Below are 26,124 nucleotides of genomic sequence, written 5' to 3'. Positions count from 1 at the left end.
TTAACAGTCCTGGATCTTACAGGACGCACCAGGTCCCCGGGTAGAGGAGCCCATAGCTGCAGCGCGTTAGCGCACAACCCGCTCCGGCGGCGGCGGCGGCAGCGGCAACGGAGCCGGGCTGACCCGACCCCGATGCATTGGGGGTGGGGTTTGCTGCATTGCTCCCCGGTTATTGGCGGGTTGCCGTCACGTGCTGCGGTTTTGGTGGGGGGGATGCAAATGACTGAGGCATTCTCTGCCGCTCCCCCCGCCGGCTCTCGGTGGGAAGAGAGCGATGGTGCGGAGCGCCGGCTGACGGTAAGGGGGTGGGGGGAGCGGAGGCGGGCTGGAGCGCGATCGGGGATCGGGGAGCCGGGAGCTGGGAGCCGGGAGCCGGGAGCCGGGGCTGCCGCGTCTCTGGCTGTGCGGCAGCCGGGTTCCGGCGAGCGGTCTTCCCCGGCGCGCCGAAGAGCGGGTTGTCACAGTAACGCCGTGCGAACCTGCCGGCGAAGGATGTGCGGGCACTGCCAGGGACCGGGCGGGTCGGAGCAGTGTGCCCGTGTGCCAGGCGCACCGCCAACACGGGCTGTCTTCATTGTTATCGGCGTGCCCCTGGCTCCCCTTCCATCACGCCCACGGGGGCCAGAGTGCGGGGAATGGTCCCGTGCGGATCGGCCTGGCATTCTTACACTCGGACTGCCTTGGGTTTCTCATTCGCAAAGAACTCCTTGTCTTCTGGGACCTCTGCGCTGTGCGTCTTTGAAATAGTTAAAAGAAATGGATGTCTGGTAGACACAACATCGCCAGGACGAGTAACTTCTGCAAAAGCTGTTGCTGTTCTGTAGTGTCTGTGTCTGTGTGTGAGGGAGGAGAAATACTTAGTATTGGAACCACTGAAATTAAATATCTTTGCTCAGGGATGACTGGATGGGAGTTTACTGACAGAAGACAAATATTTGCGATCTGTCTACTGGCATGTTCAGAGAGAATGCCGGTGGGCTCTAAGTTAATCTAAATAATACTAGCAATGACTTCTAATAATTTTATTTTCATGCTTATGTGTTTGGGATTGTTAGTGCACTAACCATATACTAGGATATACAAGGAGTTATATTGTTTATGCACACAAAATGCTGGAAGACCAGGCAGCATCTATGAAGGGAAATTTAAAAAGTCACCACTTCAGGCCGAGACCCTTCATCAGGATCCACCTTGACCTCCTTTCCCCTCCCCCAACTTCTGCCCCCTTCCTTTCCAGTCCTGATGAAGGGTCTCTGCCTGAAACCTCGACTGTTTATTCCTCTCCATAGATGCTGCCTGGCCTGCTGAGTTCCTCCAGCGTTTTGTGTGTGTTGATCTGGATTTAACAACATCTGCAAAATCGCTTGTGTTTTTGTTATCGATTAGGATTAAAAGTTTTAATTTGAGAAAAAAAATGATGACTAGCTTATTAGTGTCATGGAACATGGAAATGGGCCCAGGGGCTCACCTGGTTCATGCTGTTTGTCCCTTTAGTCTGGTGGCTGTTTGTCACTGACTCTGGAATGGTTAGTTAAAACCTGCAGTTGGTTTGCTGCATTACTGCTTCTCCAGAGTTGTTCAATAGTGGCCAATTGCTGGATGCAAATCAAAATCAGGTTTAATATCACTTGCTTGTGTCCTGAAATTTGTTGTTCTGTGGCAGCAGTACATTGCGACACATAATATAATAGGAAATGTATAAAATTAAATAAGTAGAGCAAAATCAAGAGAGGGAAATCTGTGAGTGTAGTGTACACGAACAAAACTCATTCAGGGGTAATGCCTAAACCGTCGCTGAACAACATCCATTAAATCTTTCCTGCTCTCCCTGTCCTGCTGATAATTATTGAGACTGTTCGTATGTTGATGTTTATTAAAGTTTGATTACTGACATTTGCACACGTGACTTCTGCTAATTGCGCTATTGTCTTGTAAATTATTGGCTGTGATTGTGATGTCTGTTATAGTATTGTCCTGTGTTTTATGCTTGGTACTGAACCACAATCGATTCTGGTTTGTTTCACATACTGGCAGTAAAGTGATTCTGATGGGTTCATTGTTCATTGAGAAATCAGATGTTGGGGGCAAGAGGCTGTTCCTGAAATGTTGAGTGTAAGCCTTCTGGCTCCTGTACCACCTCTTCTATGGTAGCAATGAGAAGAGGGAATGTCCTGGCTGATGGGGGTCATTAATGATGGATATCGCCTTTTTGAGGCATTACCTTTTGAAGATGTCCTCGAAGCTGGGGAGGCTAGTGACCATGATGGAGGTGGCTGTGTTTACAACTGTCTGCAGCTTTTTCCAATCCTGTGCAGTGGCCTCTCCATATCAGACGGTGATGCAACCGGTTAGAATGTTCTCTGCAATGCATCTGTAGACATTTGCTAGAGTCTTTGGTGACATACAAGATCTCCTCAAACTCCTCATGAAATATAGCCGCTGTGGTGTCTTTGTAATTGCATCAATATGTTGGGCTCAGGATAGATCCTCAGGTGTTGACACCCAGAAACTTGAAACTACTCACCCTTTCCACTTCTCGATGAGGACTGATGGTGTGTTTCTTCGACTTAACCTTCCTGAAGTCCACAATCAATTCTTTGGTTTTACTGACATTGAGTGAAAGGCTGTTGCTGTGACCCTACTCAACCAGCTGATAATCTTGCTCCTATACGCCTTCTCATCACTGAAACTCTGGCAGCAGTAGTTGTCATCGGCAATTTATAGATGGCTAGCTATACGATCATGGGTGTAGAGAGGACAGTGCAGTGGGCTAAGCATGCATGCCTGAGGTACAAGTGTTGTCAGTGAGGAGGAGATGTTATTTCTGATCCGTACAGACTGTGGTCACCCGATGAAGTAATGGAACTAGTTGCAGAGTGAGATACAGAAGCCCAAGTTTTGGAGACTTTTGATTAGAACCGAGAGTATGATTGTGTTGAGCACTGAGCTGCAGTCAATAAACAGCAGCCTGACCTGAGTATTACTATTGTCCGGGTGAACAATGGCTGAATGGAGAGCCAGTGAGAGTAATCCACTGTAGACCTACACAGTGGATCCAGGTCCTTGCTTAGACAGGAGTTGATTCTAGCCATGAACAACCTCTCAAAGCACTTCATCACCATAGATTTATGTGCCACTGGGTGATAGTTGTTGAGACAGCCCAACCTGCTCCTCTTGGGCACTGGTATGATCGTCACCCTTTTGAAGCAGGTGGGAACCTCTGACTACAGGAGAGATAGATAGATAGAGAGAGAGAGAGATAGAGAGAGACAGAGAGAGAGGGAGACAGAGACAGAGAGAGAGAGAGACAGAGAGACAATGTTCCTGAACACGCAGAGCCTATCAAGTACTCCTTCGAGGCCTGATGCCTTGCGAGGGTTCACCCTCTTGAAAGATGTTCTGACGTTGGCCTCCAGGACAGAGGTCTCAAGTTCACCAGATGCTACAGGGATTTGCACAGGTGTTGTTTTATCCTTCCTTTCGAAGCGTGCGGGAAAGGTGTCGTCTTCATCTGGGAGTGAAGCATCACAGCCATTCGTGATGTTAGGTTTCTCTTTGTAGGAAGTAATGGCCTGAAAGCCCTGTCAGAGCTGACATGCATCCAGTTCCATCTCTAGCATCAATTGGAATTGTTCTTCACTCTTAAGATAGCTTTCTGTATGTTGTACCTGAGCTGCTAGTATATTTCTGGATCATTGGTATTGAATGCCACAGAACTACTCCTAAGCAGACTATGAATCTCCTGGTTCACCCATGGCGTTTGGTTTCAGTATATACAGTAGGTTCTTGAAGGCACACACTCATCTGCAGTGGTTCTGACGAATGCACCGACAGCTGTGAGATATTCATTCGGCCTTGAAGGTGAATCCCTGTATATTGTCCAGTGCATCAACTCAAGGTTGTTCTGTAAGTGCTCCTCTGCCTCCCTTGATCATACCTTGGTCCTCCGCACTGACGGTGCAGTCTTCATTCTCTGGGAGTAGAAGTACAGCCAGGTGTTCAGACTTTCCAAACTGTGGGCATGGGGTGGTGGGGTGGCAGCATGCAGAATCCTCGACGGAATGTAAAAGTGCAGGCGGATGCAAGAATGGCAGAGACAGATCTGAGGATTAAAATTTCAAAGTAAATTTATTATCAAACTACATAAATGTCACCATATACAACTGAAAGATTCATTTTTAGTGGGGATTGGCAGCAGATGCGAAGAAACACAATAGAACCAATGGAAAAACTGCACACAAAAGCCAAAGAGCCAATGTCCAAAAGATGACAAATTGTGCAAATACAAAAACTTAAACAAAATAATAATAAATAAGTAATAAATAATATTGAGAACATGATCTTCACCAGTCCTGATGAAGGGTCTCAGCCTGAAAAATCAATTTTTGCTCTTTTTCATAGATGCTTCCTCAGGCATTTTGTGTGTGTTACTTTGATTTCCAGCATCTGCAGATTTTCTCTTGTTTGAGAACATGAGTTGCAGAATCCTTGAAAGTGAGACTGTAGGTTGTAGAATCTGTTCAACATTGGCAAAACCCATCAGTTCAGGTTGAAGGGTAATAACTTCCTGAACCTGCTGGTGTGGGACCTGAGGCTCCTGTACCTCCTGCCTGATGGCTGCACTGAGAAGAGAGCATGGCCTGGATGGTGGAGGTCCTTCATGATGGATGCTGCTTTCTGTGGCAGTGCTCTTGTAGATATGCTCAATAGTGGGACAGAAGATTCCAGAAACTCAACAGGACCAGCCATGTAACCACTGTGGTTAGTCAGAGGGTGGGTAACACTGGGGGATTGACTTGCCCCATGACATCACTGTCTACAAGGTACATGCCAGGATGGGATGGAATGATCACCACTTGCCTGCATGAACACAGAGCCAACAATTCAAGGACCCCCAACAGAGAGGATTGTACTGAGACCATTCCTGCCACTCCCATCCCCCATCCCCCATCTGACCTGGGTTGTCCACTTATGGTCAGCTTAGCGTCGTCGAGAGAAATTCCAAAATTGGAATCGTCACGTGTACGAAGATACAGGGAACAGTTTGGATTGCTATCGGTTCATACAGATCAGATCATTACACAGTACATTGAGGTGGAACAAGGTCAAACAATAACAATATAGAATAAAGTGTAATAACTGCAGAGAAAGTGCAGAGCAGGTAGACAGTAAAGTAGGCATCATGATAGATTAGCGGTTAGTATGACGCTATTGTAGCTCAGGGCACTTGAGTTCAGGGTTCAATCCTGGTACCCTCTGTAAGTAGTTTGTATATCCTCCCTGTGAAATGTCTGGGTTTCCTCCCACAGTCAAAAGGCATACTGGTTCGTAGGTTAATTGGCCATTGTAAATGGTCCTGTGATTAGGCTAGGGTTAAATGGGTGGGTTGTTGGGCGGTGCGGCTCATTACACCAGAAGGTCCTGTTCTGCGCTGTATCTCTAAATCAATAAATCATAACAAGTTAGCTTGTGAGGTCAATAGTCCGTCTTGTCATGCTAGGGAACCATTCAATAGTTGTATAACAGTGGGGCAGAAGCTGTCCTCAAGTCTGGTGGTACGTGATTTCAGACTTGGACTCGCCCACTGTAGGAAACGTCCTCTTCACGTCTTCTTTATCTCAGCCTTTGTTCTTGAGTAACTTTCTACTGATTCTTTGGCTCAGTTGCAGAGTTACCCAGTGACCTGTGAGAGAGTTCGGAGGCAAGGTCTATGCTTGGCGTGCCATTGCTGTTCGCCGCCAGCCATGCTCTGATGGAACAGTTTAATTCCCGCCTGCCTGACAAAAGGCATCTTGATAAACTTTATTAAATTCAGCCCAAGTTCTTTAAAAATTTGTTATTCCTGCTTTTTATTTTGTCAAAGTCCAAATACTTTCCCTGAGGCTCTAGTAATGTGAATCGCTGTTTTTATTGCAATACCTGGAATTCCAGAATTACTGGAGTTAATGATTATAAGCTGTGAGAAAAGGATCACTTCCCTTCCAATAACACGAGGCCAGACACACAAGTGTTAAGTGTTTGCTGTGGAGTGGAATGAAAAGTGCATTACAGCAAAAAGCTGAGCAACAGAAAAGGGCAGGTATTTACAGTGGGAACCAGAGGGCACAGCCTCAGAATAGGATAGAATATAAGGTGGGGAATCTGTGGAATTCATTGCCTCAGACGGCTGCGGAGTCCAAATCACTGGGTACATTTAGAGTAGAGGTTGATAGGTTCTTAGTCATTAAGGGTGTAACGGTCACGAGGAGAAGGTAAGAGAATGAGGTTAATAAGTCAGCCATGCTGGTTTGGCAGAGCAGACTCGTTGGGCATCATCCTGCTCCTCCATCTAATGGTCTTGAGACTTGATGAAGGATCTCACTCAAAATGTTGACGGTTCATTTCTCCCCACAGATGCTGCTCAACCTGCAGAGTTCCTTCAGCATTTACAGCAAGAGTTGATAGTTTCTGGATCAGTCAGGGTGTCAGAGGCAGGAGAATGGGGTTGAGAGGGATAATAAGTCAGCCACAATCAGACTCAGAATTACCGGCACAGGTCGTGAAATTTGTTGTACCATTGCTACCATCAGGGAGGAGGTACAGGAGCCTGAAAACACACACTCAACGTTTCGAGAGCAGCTTCTTCTCCTCCACCATCAGATTTCTGAATGGACAATGAACCCAAGAACACTACCTCACTATTTTTCTTTGTTTGCTCTTTCTGTATCACTAATTTAAATATATCACTACTGCTGCTGTAACACAGGAAATTTCATGACATCTGTCAGTGATATCTTTTTTGTAGCCTGGGAAAAATACACACTCAGGACAACAAATACTTTATCGGGTGTTTAATTCCTTTATCTGTTTTAGATGTTTTAATACAGAAAGAGGATATCAAAAATAAAAGCAACACATGTATTTTTAAAAAAAATTAGTTCCTGCTGTTACAATCCCAGCTTAATTTCGGTCCACACACTTGTATATCAATAGTTATGCAGTGTGTAAATAAATAAAACAAAATATACAGAACTGGTAGGTAGTGGCAGTTTTAAAATACAATACAAACAACATTAGAAAACCACCAACCCTGTACCTTATACACAACATCAAAAATATAAAAAAAACCTCATCTTAACAAAGAGGTATACTCACTTTGGAACACACGTGCTTGACTTTCAAATACGTATAGGCGAGACTATGAAACAAAATTTCTTCTATATTATGTATTGCATTGAACTGCTGTTGCTGTTAACAAATTTCACAACGCATGCCGGTGACAATAAACCTGATTCTGATCCTGAATTCTCCTCGCTCACGCTACGTGAACAGAGATTAACACATTCACATTACTCCGTTACATTCACATTTGGTCATGAAACCATAAAATGAGACAAAAATAAACTGTCACAAAAACTTTTACAATATATTGCCTTGTAGTTAAGGAGGTGGGGTAGGGTAGGGTAGGGTACTGACATGGATAGAAAATTGGTTGGCAGACAGGAAACAAAGAGTTGGGATTAATGGGTCCTTTTCAGAATAGCAGGCAGTGACTAGTGGGGTACCGCAAGGTTTGGTGCTGGGACCGCAGCTATTTACAATATCCATTAATGATTTAGATGAAGGGATTAAAAGTAACATTAGCAAATTTGCAGATGACACAAAGCTGCGTGGCAGTGTGAAATGTGAGGAGGATGTTATGAGAATGCAGGGTGACTTGGACAGGTTGGGTGAGTGGGCAGATGCAGTTTAATGTGGATAAATGTGAGGTTATCCACTTTGGTGGCAAGAACAGGAAGGCAGATTACTATCTGAATGGTGTCAAGTTAAGAAAAGGGGAAGTACAGCGAGATCTTGGTGTCCTTGTTCATCAGTCACTGAAAGTAAGCATGCAGGTACAGCAGGCAGTGAAGAAAGCTAATGGCATGCTGGCCTTCATAACAAGGGGAATTGAGTATAGGAGCAAAGAGGTCCTTCTGCAGTTGTACAGGGCCCTGGTGAGACCACACCTGGAATATTGTGTACAGTTTTGGTCTCCAAGTTTGAGGAAGGACATTCTAGCTATTATAGGAGTGTAGTGTAGGTTCACGAGGTTAATTCCCGGGATGGCGGGACTGTCACATGTTGAAAGATTGGAGCGACTGGGCTTGTATACACTGGAATTTAGAAGGATGAGCAGGGTCCTGATTGAAACATACAAGATTACTAAGGGATTGGACACGCTAGAGGCAGGAAACATGTTCCTGATGTTTGGGGAGTCCAGAACCAGAGGCCACAGTTTAAGAATAAGGGGTAGACAATTTAGAACAGAGTTGAGGAAAAACTTTTTCACACAGAGGGTTGTGGTTCTGTGGAGTGCTCTGCCTCAGAAGACAGTGGAGGCCAATTCTCTGGATTCTTTCAAAAAAGAGTTAGATAGAGCTCTTAAAGATAGCAGAGTGAAGGGATATGGGGAGAAGGCAGGAAAAGGGTACTGATTGTGGATGATCAGCCATGACCACAGTGACTGGTGGTGCTGGCTTGAAGGGCTGAATGGCCTACTCCTGCACCTATTGTCTATTGTTAAATTACTGGAAAGACTAACCTACTTGGCGGATAGAAAACTTCGCACAACCACTCTATCCAGTGCTGATACCTTACTCGCAAAAATCTAAAGTATCCACATGTAAAACATTTCAAAGTACCAATATTCTAGATTTACAAACAAGTATATAATGAATTTGCATGGATATTATAAAATATTATTCACCTTTCCTCACCCTATGACCAGTACCCCTGGAGGGGGGGAATAGCACCCAGTACTTGATGTGCTTTCTAGAACATTGTATCTCTTCTTTCCACTCCACACGTGCGTAATCACATTACTGTTTGCTCTTAAAGGCTCAGGCAGCAATTCTAGCGCTACCAGGGTGAATATACAAGTGACTTTAACAATAACAAATAATATTCAATCGTCACCTGGTTATATATTAAACCTGATTCTGATTCTCTTGCTGGTCGTTCACTACTTCCCTCACTCCCTTTCACAAGAGGTGGGATCTTTCAGCTTTCTCCTTCGGCAGACGTGTCCCACCACTCCCCATGTCTCCAGCTGGTCTCTGTTGCAGGGGTTGGTGAGGTAAATGGCTCCTGCCGCAGGATTGTCCTGGACTCTGGCCTGATCTTTAGAAAGCAGAGAGATGACTGGATCCAAATGCATTTTCCAGCCTCCGAGGTCTAATGACCCCCAGGGTTCACGACTCAGCGAGGCCGGTCTTTGATGCCCTGTGATCGGTGGGTCCTTGGGGTCGAGGCCTGAGAGTCGATTCAATCCCCGAGGCCTGATGTCTGCGAGTGCAAGGCTGAAAAAGATACCCTGTCCTGGGGTTGAAGGACTGCATGTGCATGGGAAGGAGGGGAGAACAGGGCTTGCTTTGCTCTTCTGCTGATGTTCTTTTGTTGCTTGTTGTGTTCTCAGTTGTTCTGAACATTGTGAGCATGCCAATTTGGAGCCAGAGTGTGTGGCAGCACATGTGATAAATTTCTATCTTAATAAATTCTCCCAATAGATTGGTGGAAAATTATAATAAGCAGTTCCATATATCACTACTCGAATCACCCCTCTATATTAGGAATCCCACAGCACACACGATTCCTTCAAAATGCCCTCCATCCTCTGCCATCCTCACACCCGTTTTACTGCACACCCCAACAGTAATCCGGTTGTTCCACTGGACAACATAGACATGTTATGTTGGCACCAGAATGTGTGCTGACACCTGCAGGCTGCCCCCTGCACATTCTTGGATGTGTTGTTTGTTAACACCAACGATACGTTTCACTCTGTTCGGTGTACAGGGGGTAAGTTTTAAATCTTCGTGATTCACTCAGTCTGACCACCCTGTGCTGCACTCCTAATCGGGCTGGGTCTGACCCCATCAGTTAACCCCTAATGGTTAACATCAGCCGTGATTCCTGTCAATCTCGAGAGGACACTTTGTTTCCTCATCACTGGCTGCATGCATCTTTCCCTAAGCACACGATTTGTCTTGGGATGTTTAAGGAATATATGGCAGCTTGAATTTATCAAACACTCTACAACATTCTGACGTACTTCACGGAAACATTGTCAATTTAAAACAAGATGAGCAAAACCACTCAGTTGCCACTTTATCGGATATCACCTGTAATTAATTAAGACCATTAGATATAGGAGCGGAATTAGGCCATTTGGCCCATCAAAACTGCTCCGCCATTTCATCATGGCTGATCCAATTTTCCTCTCAGCCCCTAACTCCTGCATTCTCCCCATATACCCTTGACCAATACCTCTTGACCAATCAAGAATCTATCAACCTCTGCCTTAAATATACATAAAGACTTGGCCAACACAGCTGTCTATGGCAAAGAATTCCACGGATTCACCACTCCAGCTGAAGAAATTTCTCCTCCTCTCCATCTACAAGGACACTCCTCTATTCTGAGACTGTGTCCTCTGGTCTTAGACTCTCCCACCATAGGAAACATCCTTTCCACATGCACTGTATCAAGGCCTTTCACCATTCAATAGGTCTCAATGCGTTCGCCCTTCATTCTTCTGAATTCTAGTGAATAGAGGCCCAGAGCCATCAAACACTCTTCACATGACAATCCATTCAATCCTGGAATCAGTTTCATGAACCTCCTTAGAACCCTCTCCAGTTTCAGCACATCCTTTCTAAGATAAGGAGCACAAATCTGCTCACAATACTCCGTGAGGCCTCACCAGTGCTTTATAAAATTTCAACATTACATCCTTGCTTTTATATTCTTGTCCTCTTGAAATGAATACTAACAGCACTTTTTCCTTCCTCTCCACAAACTCAACCTGTAAATTAACCTTTAAGGAATCCAGCACCAGGACTTCCCGGTCCCTTTGCACCTCAGTTTTTTGTATTTTCTCTCCATTTAGAAAATAGCCATTCCTTTCATTTCTTCTACCAAAGTACATGACCATACAATTCCTGACACTGTATTCCATCAGCCATTTCTTTGCCTATTCTTCTATTCTGCTTCGGTAGCCTCTCTCATTTCCTCAAAACTACCTGCCCCTCCAGCTATCTTCATATCGCCTGCAAAGTTTGCAACAAAACCATCAATTCCATCATCCAAATAATTGACATGTAACGTAAAAAGAATTGGATGCAGCATAGACCCCTGTGGAACACCACTAGTCTCCAGCAACCAGCCAGAAAAGACTCCCTTTATTCCCAGTCTTTGCCTCCTGCCAATCAGCCACTGCTTTATCCATGCTAGAATCTTTCCCAAAATAGTACGGGCTCATAGCTTGTTAAGCACCCTCATGTGTGGCACCTTGTCAAAGGCCTTCTGAAAATCCAAGTACACAACATCAACCGATTCTCCTTTATCTATCCTGCTTTTTTATTTCTTCAAAGAATTCCAACAGATTTGTCAGGCAAGATTTTCCCGAGAGGAAACCATGCTGACTACGGTCTATTTTATCATGTGTCTCCAAGTACCCTGAAACCTCGTGGTTAATAATCAACTCCAACATCTTCCCAACCACTAAGGTCAGACTAACTGGCCTATAGTTTCCTTTCTTCTGCTTCTGTCCCTTCTTGAAGAGTGGAGTGACATTTGCAATTTTCCAGTCTTCCGGAACCATTCTGGAATCTAGTGATTCTTGAAAGATCATTACTAATGCCTCCATGATCTCTTCAGCCATCTCGTTCAGAACTCTGGGGTGCACAACATCTGATCCAGGTGACTTATCTGCCTTCGGACCTTTCAGTTTCCCAAGAAGCTTCTTTCTAGTAAAGGAAACTTCACATACTTCATGACCCCTGACACCTGGAGCTTCCACCATACTGCTGTTATCTTCCACAGTGAAGACTGATGCAAAATACCTGTTCAGTTCATCCGCTATTTCATTGTCACCATTACTACCTCTCCAGTATCATTTTCCAGCAGTCCAATATCCACTCTTGCCTCTCTTTTACACCTTATGTATCTAAAGAAACCTTTGGTATCCTCTTTAATATTATTTGCTAGCTAACTTTCACATTCTATCTTCACCTTAAGTTGCCTTATGTTGGTTTTTAAAAGCTTCCGAATCCTCCCACTTCTCACTAACTTTTGCTCTATTAATTAAGCCCCCTGTTGGGCTTTTATGTTGGCTTTGACTTCTCTTTTTAGCCATAGTTGTGTCATATTTCCTTTAGAATATGTCTTCCTCTTTGGGATGTATATATCCTGTGCCTTCCAAATTGCTTCCGGAAATTCTGTCATTGCTGCTCTGTCACCTTCCCTCCCAGTGTTCTTTTCCAGTAAACTTGGCCAACTCCTCTCTCATGCTTCTGTAATTCCCTTAACTTCACTGGAATACTGGTACTTTAGCTTCTTCTCCAAGTTCAGGGTGAACTTAGTCATATTATGGTTACTCGCATCTAAGGGTTTTTTTTTACCTTAAGCCTTTGAATCAATTCTGGTTCATTGCACAACATACAATCCAGAATAGCTGATCCTCTTGTGGGCTCAAACATGAGCTGTTTTAAAAAGCTATCTTATAGGCACTCTAGAATTTCCCCCTCCTGGAATCCAGCACCAACCTGATTTTTCCAATCTACCTGCATACTAGATTATGAAGACTCGCAGTCCTCTTTTATTGTCATTTAGTAATGCATGCATTAAGAAATGATACAATATTTCCTCCGGTGTGATATCACAAAACACAGGACAGATCAAGACTGAAAAACTAACAAAACCACATAATTATAACATATAGTTACAACAGTGCAACAATACCATAACTTGATGAAGAACAGTCCATGGCACAGTAAAAAGTTCAAAGTCTCTCAAATGTCCCACATCTCATGCAGACAGGAGAAGGAAGAAAAACTTTCCCTGCCATGCCCGACCACAGCCCGACTCTGAGTCATCCGAAAATTCTGAGCCTCCGATCAGCTCTCCGACACCAAGTACCGAGCACCATCTGTATCCGAACGATTCGACCTCAATCTTGGTCGCCAACAGCAGGCAAAGCCGGGGATTTTGAGGCCTTCCCTCCGGAAGATTCTTGATCGTGTAGTAACAACAGCAGCGAACCTGCGTTTCAGAGATTTCTCCAGATGTTCCTCTGTGCTTTCACGTCTGTCTCCCATCAAATCAGAATTGTCCACGGCCCCTATTTAACGGATAAAATATCATTTTCACCGGAGAGCTGCGTGCGCGTGGCACACTGCTCTCTTCCTCCTGCCTTTTAAAGTGTCCCATGGCTATTGCAACATTGCCCTCTTGGCGTGCATTTTCTATCCCCTGTTGTAACTTATAGGCTACATCCCTACTACTGTTTGGGGATCTGTTTACCACTCCAATCAGGATCTTTTTACCCTTGAAGTTCCTTAGCTCTATCCACAATGATTCAACACCTTTCTACCTTTTGTCACCTCTTTTTAACGATTTGATGTCATTCTTCACCAACAGAGCAACGCCACCCCTTCTGCCTTCCTGCTGGCCCTTTGTATACCCTTGGACATTAAGTTCCCAGCTATCGTCTTTCATTCATGATTCCGTGATGCCTATGACATCACACGTGCTAATGTACAACTGTGCTGCAAGTTCATCTACCTTATACTGCGTGCTTTCAGGTACAACACTTTCAATCCTTCGCCATGTTGTTGCACCACGCTCAACCTTTTGGTTGCTGACTTTGTCTGAGGTCTCACCAGCATCTGCCTCCACAACCTCTCCACTAACTGTCCTGGCACTCTGATTCTCTGTGTGACAGGAGAACACACATCATAGTACAATAGCCTCTGTTTTATTATTTTGTACATTATTATTGCACATTGGTACATTATTGTGTATTTATTATTCTGTACTTTATTATTAGTTAAGTCTACACACTGTTAAGTGTGTTTTTAAATGTTGCTGCTGTAACAAAAGAATTTCCCACTTGGGATCAATGAAATATTATTATTATTATTATTATTGTCATTGTTATCATTCCCCAATGCTCTGGCACCTCACCTGTGACTAAGGATATTTTAAATATCTCTTCCAGGGCCTCTGCAATTTCTGCTCCTGCCTTTCATAAGGTCCGAGGAAATACCTTGTCAGGCTTCAGGGGTTTATACTTCCTAACTTGACTCATGGAAACAAACACCTCCTCAGCTGCTCTTCTGTAATCTGTATAGGGTCCAGGACCTCACTGCTGCCTCACATCTATAAACACTGTCATTTCCTGAGTAAATACAAATGCAGAAGATCCATTTAAGATCCTCCCCATCTCTTTCAGCTCCACGCATAGATTACCATGTGAATCCTCCAGAGGACCAATTTTGTCCCCTTGCCATCATTTTTCTCTTAATATATCTGCAGAAGCCCTTGGGATTCTCCTTCACCATGTCTGCTAGAGCTACCTCATGCCTTGTTTTAGCCTTCCTGATTTCCTTCTTAAGTGTTCTCACGCATTTGTACTAGAATTGCTGGGGGGTTGGAACCGAACTGAAGTGACGGAGGAAGGGGCAGTAGGCTCACAAATTGAGAAAGCTTGTAGACAGTGCGAGAGGGAGGATAGGCAGGTGATAGAGAAGGGACGCACTGAGACCGATGGTTTGAGATGTGTCTATTTTAATGCAAGGAGTATTATGAACAAAGCAGATGAGCTTAGAGCATGGATCAGCACTTGGAGCCGTGATGTTGTGGCCATTACAGAGACTTGGACGGCGCAGGGGCAAGAATAGCTACTTCGAGTGCCAGGCTTTAGATGTTTCAGAAAGGACAGGGAGGGAGTAAAAGAGGTGGAGGTGTGGCATTGTTGATCAGAGATAGTGTCATGGCTGCAGAAATTATGGAGGGGTTGTCTATGGAGTCTCTGTGGGTGGAAGTTAGGAATAGGAAGGGGTCAATAACTTTACTGGGTGTTTATTATTGACCATCCATTAGTAACAGGGACATCGAGGGGCAGGTAGGGAAATATATTCTGGAAAGGAGTAATAATAACAAGGTTCTTGTGGTGGGAGATTTTAATTTCCCAAATATCAATTGGCATCTCCCTAAAGAGAGGGGTTTAGATGGGGTGGAGTTTGTTAGGTGTGTTCAGGAAGGTTTCTTGACACAATATGTAGATAAGCCTACAAGAGGAGAGGCTGTACTTGATCTGGTATTGGGAAATGAACCTGGTCAGGTGTCAGGTCTCTCAGTGGGAGAGCATGTTGGAGATAGTGGAGAGGGATAGAAACAGACAAGTTAGGGATATGTTTAGTTGGAGTAAAGGGAAATATGAGGCTATCAGGCAGGAACTTGGAAGCTGAAATTGGAAACAGATGTTCTCAGGGAAGCATACAAAAGAAATGTGGCAAATGTTCAGGGGATATTTATGTGGGGTTCTGTGTAGATACGTTCCAATGAGACAGGGAGAGGATGGTAGGGTACAGGAACCGTCGTGTACAAAGGCTGTTGTAAATCTAGTCAAGAAGAAAAGAAGGTCTTACAAAAGGTTCAAAAAACTAGATAATGATAGAGATCTAGAAAAATATAAGGCAAGCAGGAAGGAGTTTAAGAATGAAATTCGGAGAGCCAGAAGGGGCCATGAGAAGGCCTTGGCAGACAGGATTAAGGAAAACCCCAAGGCATTCTACAAGTATGTGAAGAGCAAGAGGATAAGACGTGAGAGAATAGGACCAATCAAGTGTGACAGTGGAAAAGTGTGTATGGAACCGGAGGAGATAGCAGAGGTACTTAATGAATACTTCGCTTCAGTATTCACTATGGAAAAGGATCTTGGCGATTGCAGGGATGACTTGCAGCAGGCTGAAAAGCTTGAGCATATAGATATTAAGGAAGATGATGTGCTGGAGCATTTGAAAAGCATCAAGTTAGATAGGTCACCGGGACCAGACGAGATGTACCCCAGGCTACTGTGGAAAGCGAGGGAGGAGATTGCTGAGCCTCTGGCGATGATCTTTGCATCATCTATGAGGACGGGAGAGGTTGTTGAGGATTAGAGGGTTGCAGGTGTTGTTTCCTTATTCAAGAAAGGGAATAGAAACAGCCCAGGAAATTATAAACCAGTGAGTCTTACTTCAGTGGTTGGTAAGTTGATAGAGAAGACCCTGAGGGGCAGGACTTATGAACATTTGAAGAGGCATAATATGATTCAGGATAGTCAGCATGGCTTTGTCAAAGGCAGGTCATGCCTTACGAGCCTGATTGAATTTTTTGAGAGTGTGACTAAACACATTGATGAAGGAAGAGCAGTAGATGTAGTGTTTATAGATTTCAGCAAGGCATTTGATTAGTTACGCCATGCAAGGCTTATTGAGAAAGTAAGGAGGCATGGGATCCAAGGCGACATTGCTTTGTGGATCCAGAGCTGCCTCGCCCACGGAAGGCAAAGGGTGGTTGTAGCTGGGTCATATTCTGCATGGAGGTCAGTGACCAGTGATGTGCTTCAGGGATCTGTTCTGGGACCCATGCTCTTCATGATTTTTTATAAATGACCTGGATGAGGAAGTGGAGGGATGGGTTAGTAAATTTGCTGATGACACAAAGGTTGGTGGTGTTGTGGATAGTGTGGAGGGGTGTCAGAGGTTACAGCGGGACATTGATAGGATGCAGAACTGGACTGAGAAGTGGCAGGTGGAGTTTAACCCAGTAAGTGTGAAGTGGTTCATTTTGGTAGGTCAAATATGATGGCAGAATATTAGCATTAATGGTAAGACTCTTGGCAGTGTGGAGGATCAGAGGGATTTGGGGTCTGAATCCATAGGACACTCAAAGCTGCTGCGCAGGTTGACTCTGTGGTTATGAAGGCATACGGTACATTGACCTTCATCAATCGTGGGACTGAGTTTAAGAGCCGAGAAGTCATGTTGCAACTATATAGGACCCTGGTCAGACCCCACTTGGAATACTGTGCTCAATTCCGGTCGCCTCACTTCAGGAAGGATGTGGAAACCATAGAAAGGGTGCAGAGGAGATCTACAATGATGTTGCCCGGATTAGGGAGCATGCCTTATGAGAATAGGTTGAGTAAACTCTGCCTTTTCTCCTTGGGATGAGTGGTAACCTGATGGAGGTGTATAAGATGATGAGAGGCATTGATCGTCTGGATAGTCAGAGGCTTTTTCCCAGGGCTGAAATGGCTAGCATGAGAGGACATAGTTTTAAGGTGCTTAGAAGAAGGTACAGAGAAGATGTCAGGGGTAAGTTTTTTTACACAGAGAGTGGTGAGTGTGTGGAATGGGCTGCCTGCGACAGTGGTGGAGGCGGATATGATAGGGTCTTTTAAGAGACTCCTGTATAGGTACATGGAACTTAGGAAAATAGAGGGCTATAGGTAAGCCTAGGTAATTTCTATGGTAAGGATATGTTCGTCACAGCTTTGTGGGCCGAAGGGCCTGTATTATGCTATAGATTTTCTATGTTTCTATGTCTTGTACTCCGTAAGCACCTCATTTGTTCCTACTTGCCTAGACTTGCTCTGCACCTCCTATTTTTCTTAACCAGGGCCTCAATATCTCTCAAAAACCAAGGTTTCCAAAACCTGTTATCCTTGCTTTTTATTCTGAGAGAAACATGCATACTCTGTACCCTCAAAATTTCACTTTTAAGCACTTACTATTTATGAAGTATACCTTTGCCAGAAAGCAGGGTGTTGTAATCTACACTTGCCAGATCTTTTCTGTTACCAACAAAATTGGCCTTTCTCCAATTCAGAATCCGAATCCAAAGACCAGACTTACTCTTTTCCATAATTGCATTTTTCATAATGGTATTATGATTATTAGATGCAAATATTCCCGTACACAAATTTCTGTCTCCTTTCCTGTCTCATTCCCTAATAGGAGATCTCGGATTGCACTCTCTCTAGTTGGGACTTCTCTGTATTGATTAAGAAAACTTTCCTGAACACATTTGACAAATTCTTTCCCATCCAGCCCTTTTACAGTATAGGATTCCCAGTCAATATAAAGCTATAAGATAAAGGAGCAGAATTAGACCATTTGCCCATCAAGTCTGCTCCACCATTTCATCACAACTGATCCAATTTCTCCTCAGCACCAATCTCCTGTCTTCTCCTCATATCCCTTCATGCCCAGACCAATCAGGAATCTATCCTAAATATATATAAAGACTTGGCTTCCACAGTTGCCTGTGGGAAAGAATTCCATAGATTCACCACTCTCTGGCTAAAGAAATTTCTCCTCATCTCTGTTTTAAAAGGACATCCCGCTATTTTGAGTCTGTGTCCTCTGGTCTTGGATTCTCCCATCACAGGAAACATCCTCTTCACATCCACCCTATCAAGGCCTTTCACCATTTGATAGGTTTCAATAAGGTCACCCCTCATTCTTCTGAATTCTAATGAATACAGGTCCAGAGCCATCAAACGCTCTTCATATGACAAGCTGTTCAATCCTGGAATCATTTTCGTGAACCTCCTTAGAACCCTCTGCAGTCTAAGACAAGGAGCCCAAAGCTGCTTATAATACTCCAAGTGAGGCTTCACCAGTGCTTTATAAAGCCTCAACATTACACCCTTGCTTTTATATTCTAGTCCTCTAGAAATGAATGCTAACATCGCATTTGCCTTCCACACCACAGACTCAACCTGCAAATTAACCTTTAGGGAATCCTGCACAAGGACTCCCAAGTCCCTTTGTACCTCAGTGTTTTATGTATTTCTCTCCATTTAGAAAATAGTCATCCCTTTCATTTCTTCTACCAAAGTGCATGATCATACACATCCTGACACTATTCCATCTGCCACTTCTTTGCTTAATCTCCTAATCTGCCTAAGTCCTTCTGTGGCCTCTCTACTTCCTCAAAGCTACCAGCCCCTCCACCTATCTTCATATCACCTGCAAACTTTGCAACAAAGCCGTCAATTCCATCATCCAAATCGTTGACGTATAACGTAAAGAGAACCGGTCCCAACACAGACCATTGTGGAGCACGACGTCACCAACAGCCAGCTAGAAAACGCTCCCTTTATTCTCAGTCTTTGCCTCGGCTACTGCCTTATCCATGCTAGAATCTTTCCTGTAATACCATGGGCTCATAGCTTGTTAAGCAGCCTCATGTCAGGCACCTTGTCAAAGACCCTCTGAAAACCTAAGTATACAACATCAACCGATATGTGGAAAATTAAAAATAATCACCTACTCTCACAGACTTGTTTCTTGCAAAAGTCTGTGATCTTTCTACAGATTTGCTCCTCTAAATCTTGAGGGCTGTTTATATTATAATCCTATTAAGGTGGGCATGCCTTTCCTATTCCTCACTTCTACCCATAAACCCTCAGTTGATGAGCCCACCAATCTGCCCTGTCTGAGCACTGCTGTGACATTTTCCCTGACTATAATGCCACCCCTTGTTCTTTAAACCCTGCCACTCTGTTGCATCTAAAGCAACAGAACCCCAGAACATTGAGCTGCCAGTCCTGCCCCTCCTGCCCCTCCTGCAACCAAGTTGTATTAATGGCTACAATGTCATAATTCTACATACATACTGATCCATGCCTTAAGCTCATCTCATTCACCTTTCCTACAATATACCTTGCATTGAAATATACGCAGCTCGGAACATTAGTCCCACTGTGCTCAAACTTTTGAATTTTCTTACCTTTTTGCGTAGGCTTAACAATGTCTTTCTCCACAACCTTTCCACGATCTGTTCTGGCACTCTGGCTACCATCGCCTGCAACTCTTGTTTAAACCCCACCATGCAGCATTAACAAACCTTCCTGCTAGGAAATTAGTCCCCCTTGAGGTCAAGTACAAAACATTCCTTCTGTACATGTCTCACGTTCCTTGAAAGAAAGCCCAATGATCCAAAAATCTGAAGCCCTCCCTCCTACACCAACTCCTTAGCCATGTGTTAAACTGTATGATCTCCCTGTTTCTGGCCTCACTAGCACACGGCACGGATAGCAGTCTTGAGGTCCTGTCCTTTAACTTGGCACCTAACTCCCTGAACTCACTTGGTAGCACCTCGTCACCCTGCCTACTCATATAATTGGTACTGACGTGAACCATGACCTCTGGCTGCTTGTCATCACACTTAAGAATGCTGTGGACTCGATCAAGGTGTCCACCGACCCTGACACCCGGGAGGCAACAAACCGTTTGGGAATCTTGTTTTTGTCCACAGGACCTCCTTTCTGTTTCTATAACTAACAAACCCCCTATCACTACAGCTCATCTCTCATCTCTTCTCCCCCTACCTTTCCCCCGAGCCACTTAGACGTACTCTGAGCCAGAGACCTGCCCACTGCAGCTTCTCCCTGGTAGGTTGTCCCTCCAACAGTATCCAAATCAGTATACTTATTATTGAGGGGAATGGTCACAGGGATACTCTGCACTGGCTGCCTATTCCCTTTCTCTGCTGACAGTCACCCAGGCACCTGCCCCTGCAGCTTAGGGGTGACAACCTCTCTGCAGATCCTTTCTCTCACCTTCTCATTCTCCCGTGCGAGCCGAAGGTCATCAAGCTGCAGCTCCAGTTCCCTAACACAGTCTCTTAAGGAGCTGCAACTCAGTGCACTTCATGTAGATGTAGTTATCACGGAGACTGGAGGTCTCCCAAAGTCCCCACATCTCACACGAGGAACATACCACTAACTCTGTACACGTTCTCAGTACACCAGCTATGTACTAACAGAAAAAAACACTTACTGGAAAGTTACTTGGAGTCTGAATCTGTGCCTTTTCTCACCGAAGCCTGTTGAGCCAAAGCCAGACCACTCTAACCCTGCCTCGCTCCAACAATGGCCACTCTACCTACATCTCTTGATAGGCTAAAACAGTGACTCTATGCTGATGACAGTTGTAGTTATCAAATTGCTCCCACCCTGCAAGATGTCACTCTCTCCCTCACTACCTCAAACAGTGACTCACTCCCGACGAGACTTGGCTTGCTCTCAATGAGAAGGTTTGACGTGTTGTGTATTCAGAGATGCTCTTCTGCACACCCCTCTTGTAATGCATGGTTATCTGAGTTCCTGTCACCTTCCTGTCAGCTTGAACCAGACTGGCCATTCTCCTCTGACCTTCCTCAATAACAAGACGTTTTTGCCCACAGAACTGCCACTCACTGGATTTTTTTGTTTTTCGCATCTTTTTTTGTGGTGTGTAAAAATCCAAGTAGTTCAAAGTTTCTGAGATACTCAAATCACCCAGTCTGGCACCAACAATCATCCCACGGTCAAAGTCAGTTGGATCACACTTCTTCCCCATTCTGATGTTTGGTCTGATCAACAACTAAATCTCTTGACCATGTCTGCATGCTTTTATGCATTGAGTTACGGCCACATGATTGACTGATGAGATATTTGCATTAATGATCAGGTGCACTTAATATTTGTTGTATACTTTAATAATAAATTTACTTTGAACTTTGAAGGTGTTAAAGATGCAGACTTTTAAAATGCAGAGAAGTTCCAGAGCTTCGGTGTCTCCGCAACTGAAAGAGACAATCAGTTTTAGAGAAAATTGGTTCTCATTCAACTGAGATCAGAACGAGGTGTGATCCATTTTTTGGTGACGGACACTGCCGATCCTCTTTTGGTGATGGACGCCATCGATGCTCTGTAACAAAAATAATGCAATCTTCTTTCTGTGTCCTTCTAGAAATATTATTTCCATACATCTATTTGGAAGCAAATCACATGCGGACTGTTGTATTGAACTTGGGTTTAATTAGCAGAGTTGTGTTAGAATTGCAGATGGTGAGGATTAATTGCGCCTTGAGGGAAGATATGGACTAGAGGTCTCCATAGACCTGAGATGTTGCCGAAAGCTTCCACTGGGCTCCACAGCCCAGACGTGGTAGTTTTACAGCAGCTCTGTGATAGTTCAAGCTTCCTCCTTCTCCTATCCGTGTAATCTCAAATCATTACTAAAATTATTGACGTACAGAATAAGGACTCTTCTCCTTTAGTCCATCAGCCCTACTTGGACACAGGCCACCAACACCAGCTCACCAGAATCTTCTGCCCTGGGCCCATCTGTCATTTATTCAAGCTGCAGCCCCTTGAAGACCCCCTTCTCCCAGGAATGAGATCTTTGGAGTTTCTGTTGGCATTTCTGTAGCTCTTGGGTGTTGCGAGCCCCATTCCTGACTCTCCTCCTTTCACAGCTGGGCTTGGGACCATCCACGGCAGAGTTAACAGAAACTCAATCTCACAAAATTCATGTGGGAAAAGTTAACTGTGAAAGAAACATATATTTGAGTCTTGTAATTCAAGCTGAAGTTGTAAGAGAATGAACCATGTTATAAGAAGGATCTGTGTAACTTGTGTTATCGTCGATGTGTCTACCCCCAAGTCTGTAGATGCTCAGTGAAGAGTATCCTAACTGGTTGCATGACAGCCTGGCATGGAAGCACAAATGCCCAGGAACAGAGAAGTCAAAAAGAATCAAGGCATCATGGTAGTATAGCAGTTACTGTGATTCTGTTTGCACCTTGGGGGATCGGAGTTCAGGGTTCAGTTTTGATGCTGCCTGTAAGGAGTTTGTACATTCCTTCCCGTGAGCACGTGGATTTCCTCCCGCCGTCCAGAGGTGTACTGCTTAGTAGGTTAATTGGTCATCGTAAATTTTCCTGTGATGAGGCTAGGGTTTTGGGAAGAGTGACTCGTTAGGCCAGAAGGGCCTGTTTCGTGCTGTGTCCTAAATAAATAAAATAGCGTATCTCCTGAAAGTGGTAGATACAACCCAGTCCATCACAGGCAAACACGAGGAATTCTGCAGATGCTGGAAATTCAAGCAACACACATCAAAGTTGCTGGTGAACGTAGCAGGCCAGGCAACATCTCTAGGAAGAGGTACAAAGGGTCTCGGCCCAAAACGTCGACTGTACCTCTTCCTAGAGATGCTGCCTGGCCTGCTGCATTCGCCAGCAACTTTGATGTGTGTCCATCACAGGCAAAGCTCTTTGGCTGATTTTCCTCTTCTCTCTGCAGGGTATCAACCCAAAAAGCATCACTGTCTCTCCACCCACTACTCGTGCAGTTGCTGCTCAACGCACTGAGTTCCTCCAGCAGTTCATATTTGCCCCAGCGTCCTGCATCAGCTGTCTCGTCTCCAATTTACCTGAACCTCGTCTCCTCTCCCCTCTCCTCTCTCTCTGGCTCTGTAAACCCCTCCACCTTTTACCCCAACCTTGCTCACCATCCACGACTGAGTTATAGGGAAGCGTGAATCAGTTAGGACCTTATTCTCTGGAGCATAGGAGACTGAGGGGAGATTTGATAGAGGTATACATAATTATGAGGGATATAAATAGGGTAAATGTGAGCTGTCTTTTTCCACGGAGGTTGGGTGAGACTAGAACTAAAGGTCATGGGTTAAGGGTGAAAGGTGAGATATTTAAGAGGAACCTGAGGGGGAATCTTCACTCAGCGTGGTGTGAGCGTAGAGCGAGTTTCCGGCAGCAGTGGTGGATGCAGGTTTGATTTCAACATTTAAAAGAAGTTTAGATACATAGATAGATAGGAGGGATTATGAAGGGTTGTGGTCCAGGTGCAGGTCAATAGGAATAGGCAGAATAACAGTTCAGCACAGACTAGCAACACACATCAAAGTTGCTGGTGAACGCAGCAGGCCAGGCCGCATCTCTAGGAATAGGTACAGTCGACGTTTCAGGCCGAGACCCTTCGTCAGGACTAACTGAAGGAAGAGTTAGTAAGAGATTTGAAAGTGGGAGGGGGAGGGGGAGATCCAAAATGATAGGAGAAGACAGGAGGGGGAGGGGTGGAGCCGGGAGCTGGAAAGGTGATTGCCAAAAGGGATATGAGAGGATCATGGGACAGGAGGCCCAGAGAGAAAGACAAGGGGGCAGGGGCAAAACCCAGAGGATGGGCAAGGGGTATAGTCAGAGGGACAGAGAGAGAAAAAGGAGAGAGAGAGAGAGAATGGGTATATAGAAATAATTAACAGATGGGGTACGAGGGGGAGGTGGGGCATTAGCGGAAGTTAGAGAAGTCAATGTTCATGCCATCAGGTTGGAGGCTACCCAAACGGAATATAAGGTGTTGTTCCTCCAACCTGAGTGTGGCTTCATCTTTACAGTAGAGGAGGCCGTGGATAGACATGCCAGAATGGGAATGGGCACAGCCTCCTCTACTGTAAAGATGAAGCCACACTCAGGTTGGAGGAACAACACCTTATATTCCGTCTGGGTAGCCTCCAACCTGATGACATGAACATTGACTTCTCTAACTTCCGCTAATGCCCCACCTCCCCCTCGTACCCCATCTGTTATTTATTTTTATACACACATTCTTTCTCTCTCTCTCCTTTTTCTCCCTCTGTCCCTCTGACTATATCCCTTGCCCATCCTCTGGGTTCCCCCCCCCCCCACTTTTCTTTCTCCCTGGGCCTCCTGTCCCATGATCCTCTCATATCCCTTTTGCCTATCACCTGTCCAGCTCTTGGCTCCATCCCTCCCCCTCCTGTCTTTTCCTATCATTTTGGATCTCCTCCTCCCCCTCCCACTTTCAAATCTCTTACTAGCTCTTCCTTCAGTTAGTCCTGACGAAGGGTCTCGGCCTGAAACGTCGACTGTACCTCTTCCTAGAGATGCTGCCTGGCCTGCTGCGTTCACTAGCAACTTTGACGTGTGTTGCTTGATTTCCAGCATCTGCAGAATTCCTGTTGTCAGCACAGACTAGATGGGCTGAAGGGCATTTTCTTTGCTGTCGTGCTCTACGACTCTAAGATGGGATCATCTTTGTCTCGTACATTGAAGTGCCTTCCTGAGCCCTTATCTCAATAAGGAACCACGCTAGCCTTTCGCTAACTGCTCGAACGTTCCCCATGGTGCTGACCGCAGACTGCCTGATTTGATTGCTAAAGGCTTTGTATCTTACTGTAAGTGCGTGACTCTGTGCTAGGTATTGTTTGACGTTCCTTAATACATTTCCCTCAACGTTAAGGCTGGTGGCATTATTTCGGTTTCGGTTTTTAGATATTGCTGCGACTCCTGAGGTGATGAAAAGGGAGAGAGGTCTGCAGAGGGTGGAGGGCCACTTCAAGGGGTGATGTTGAATGGATTGTGGTGTGCTGTGGGCTTCCTAATGTAGGAAGGTGAGTCAAATTGTGAGCTATGGTACCGCTTATTATAATTTTCCACCAATCTACTGTTGAGAGAATTTATTAAGATTCAAGATTCGAATTTATTTATCACACACACAGTGAAATATTTCATTTGTGTTAATAACCAACACCCGGGGATGAGTCGGGGCAGCCCACAAGTGTCTCCGCACATTCCGACACCAACGTAGCATTCCCACAATGCTCGGCAGAACAACACAGAACATAACAAGCAACAAAACAACAACAGCAAAACAAGCCCCTTTTCTCCCTTCCACACACATCTGTACATCTCTGTATGTCCTATCTATCACTCCCTCAGCCTCCCGGAAGAACCGCTCTCATCTAGTTCCAGATCCAGCCCCTTAGCGCGCATTGCTGGAAGCTGCAGCTGGGTGCGCTTCTTCGCAGATGTAGTTGTCAGGGTCACTGGAGGTCTCCCTGCCTTCCCACATCCCACAGGAGGAGCATTCCACTATCCTGCCTGGCATCCCTACTGTTCTAACTAAAGTGTGGGAGTGGGAGTGGAGAACTCTACCTACAGCTTTTTTTTGGCTTCTGTAGTACTGTAGTAATTTTATGTGTTGCACTGTTCTGCTGCAAAAAAAAACAAATTTCCTGACACATGTGAGTGATGATAAACCTGATTCTGATATGGGTCTCTGTTGTGGACTGAGAGTGGGAACGGGGCAGGGAGAGGGGAATCATGTTTGAGAAAAATGGAAGGGAGAGGGGAGCGAGCAGGAAGCACCAGGGAGACATTCTGTAATGATTAATAAACCAGTCGTTTGGAATTATGTAACCTTGTCTGGTGTCTCAGGGCTGGGTGTGCATGCATCCATGCCACCCCCTGCTCCTGGCACACGTTCTCTGCCAACCTGTGGTGCTCCACCCTCATCATTCCAAAATCTTTTGCTCCTACCAGATTTACAAATTGTTCTCCGCACCATGTTGACAATACTGTACTGTGCAAAAGTCTCAGGCGCCCTAGGAGGGGTGGCATAGTACTCAATCTTATTCATATCAAGAAATGCAATACAATTTATGAAAACTGTCCATAAATAAA

General features: G+C 44.9%; 1 protein-coding gene across 6 annotated transcripts in view; it reads left to right on the top strand.

Moving 5' to 3' along the window:
- Positions 1-214: 214 nt before the first annotated feature.
- LOC140188712 (polyhomeotic-like protein 2) overlaps positions 215-26,124 on the top strand; it is a 237,767-nt gene continuing 211,857 nt past the window's right edge. For all 6 annotated transcript variants that reach the window (XR_011883363.1, XM_072245266.1, XM_072245263.1 and 3 more), the window contains exon 1: positions 215-297. The gene's annotated coding sequence lies outside the window, so the exon portion shown is untranslated. The remainder of the gene's footprint in view (positions 298-26,124) is intronic.

Source organism: Mobula birostris, chromosome 27 (genome assembly GCF_030028105.1).
Source record: "Mobula birostris isolate sMobBir1 chromosome 27, sMobBir1.hap1, whole genome shotgun sequence".
Lineage (NCBI taxonomy): Eukaryota > Metazoa > Chordata > Chondrichthyes > Myliobatiformes > Myliobatidae > Mobula > Mobula birostris.
Note: the sequence above shows the minus strand (reverse complement) of the source record. Positions and strands in the feature narration are given on the sequence as shown.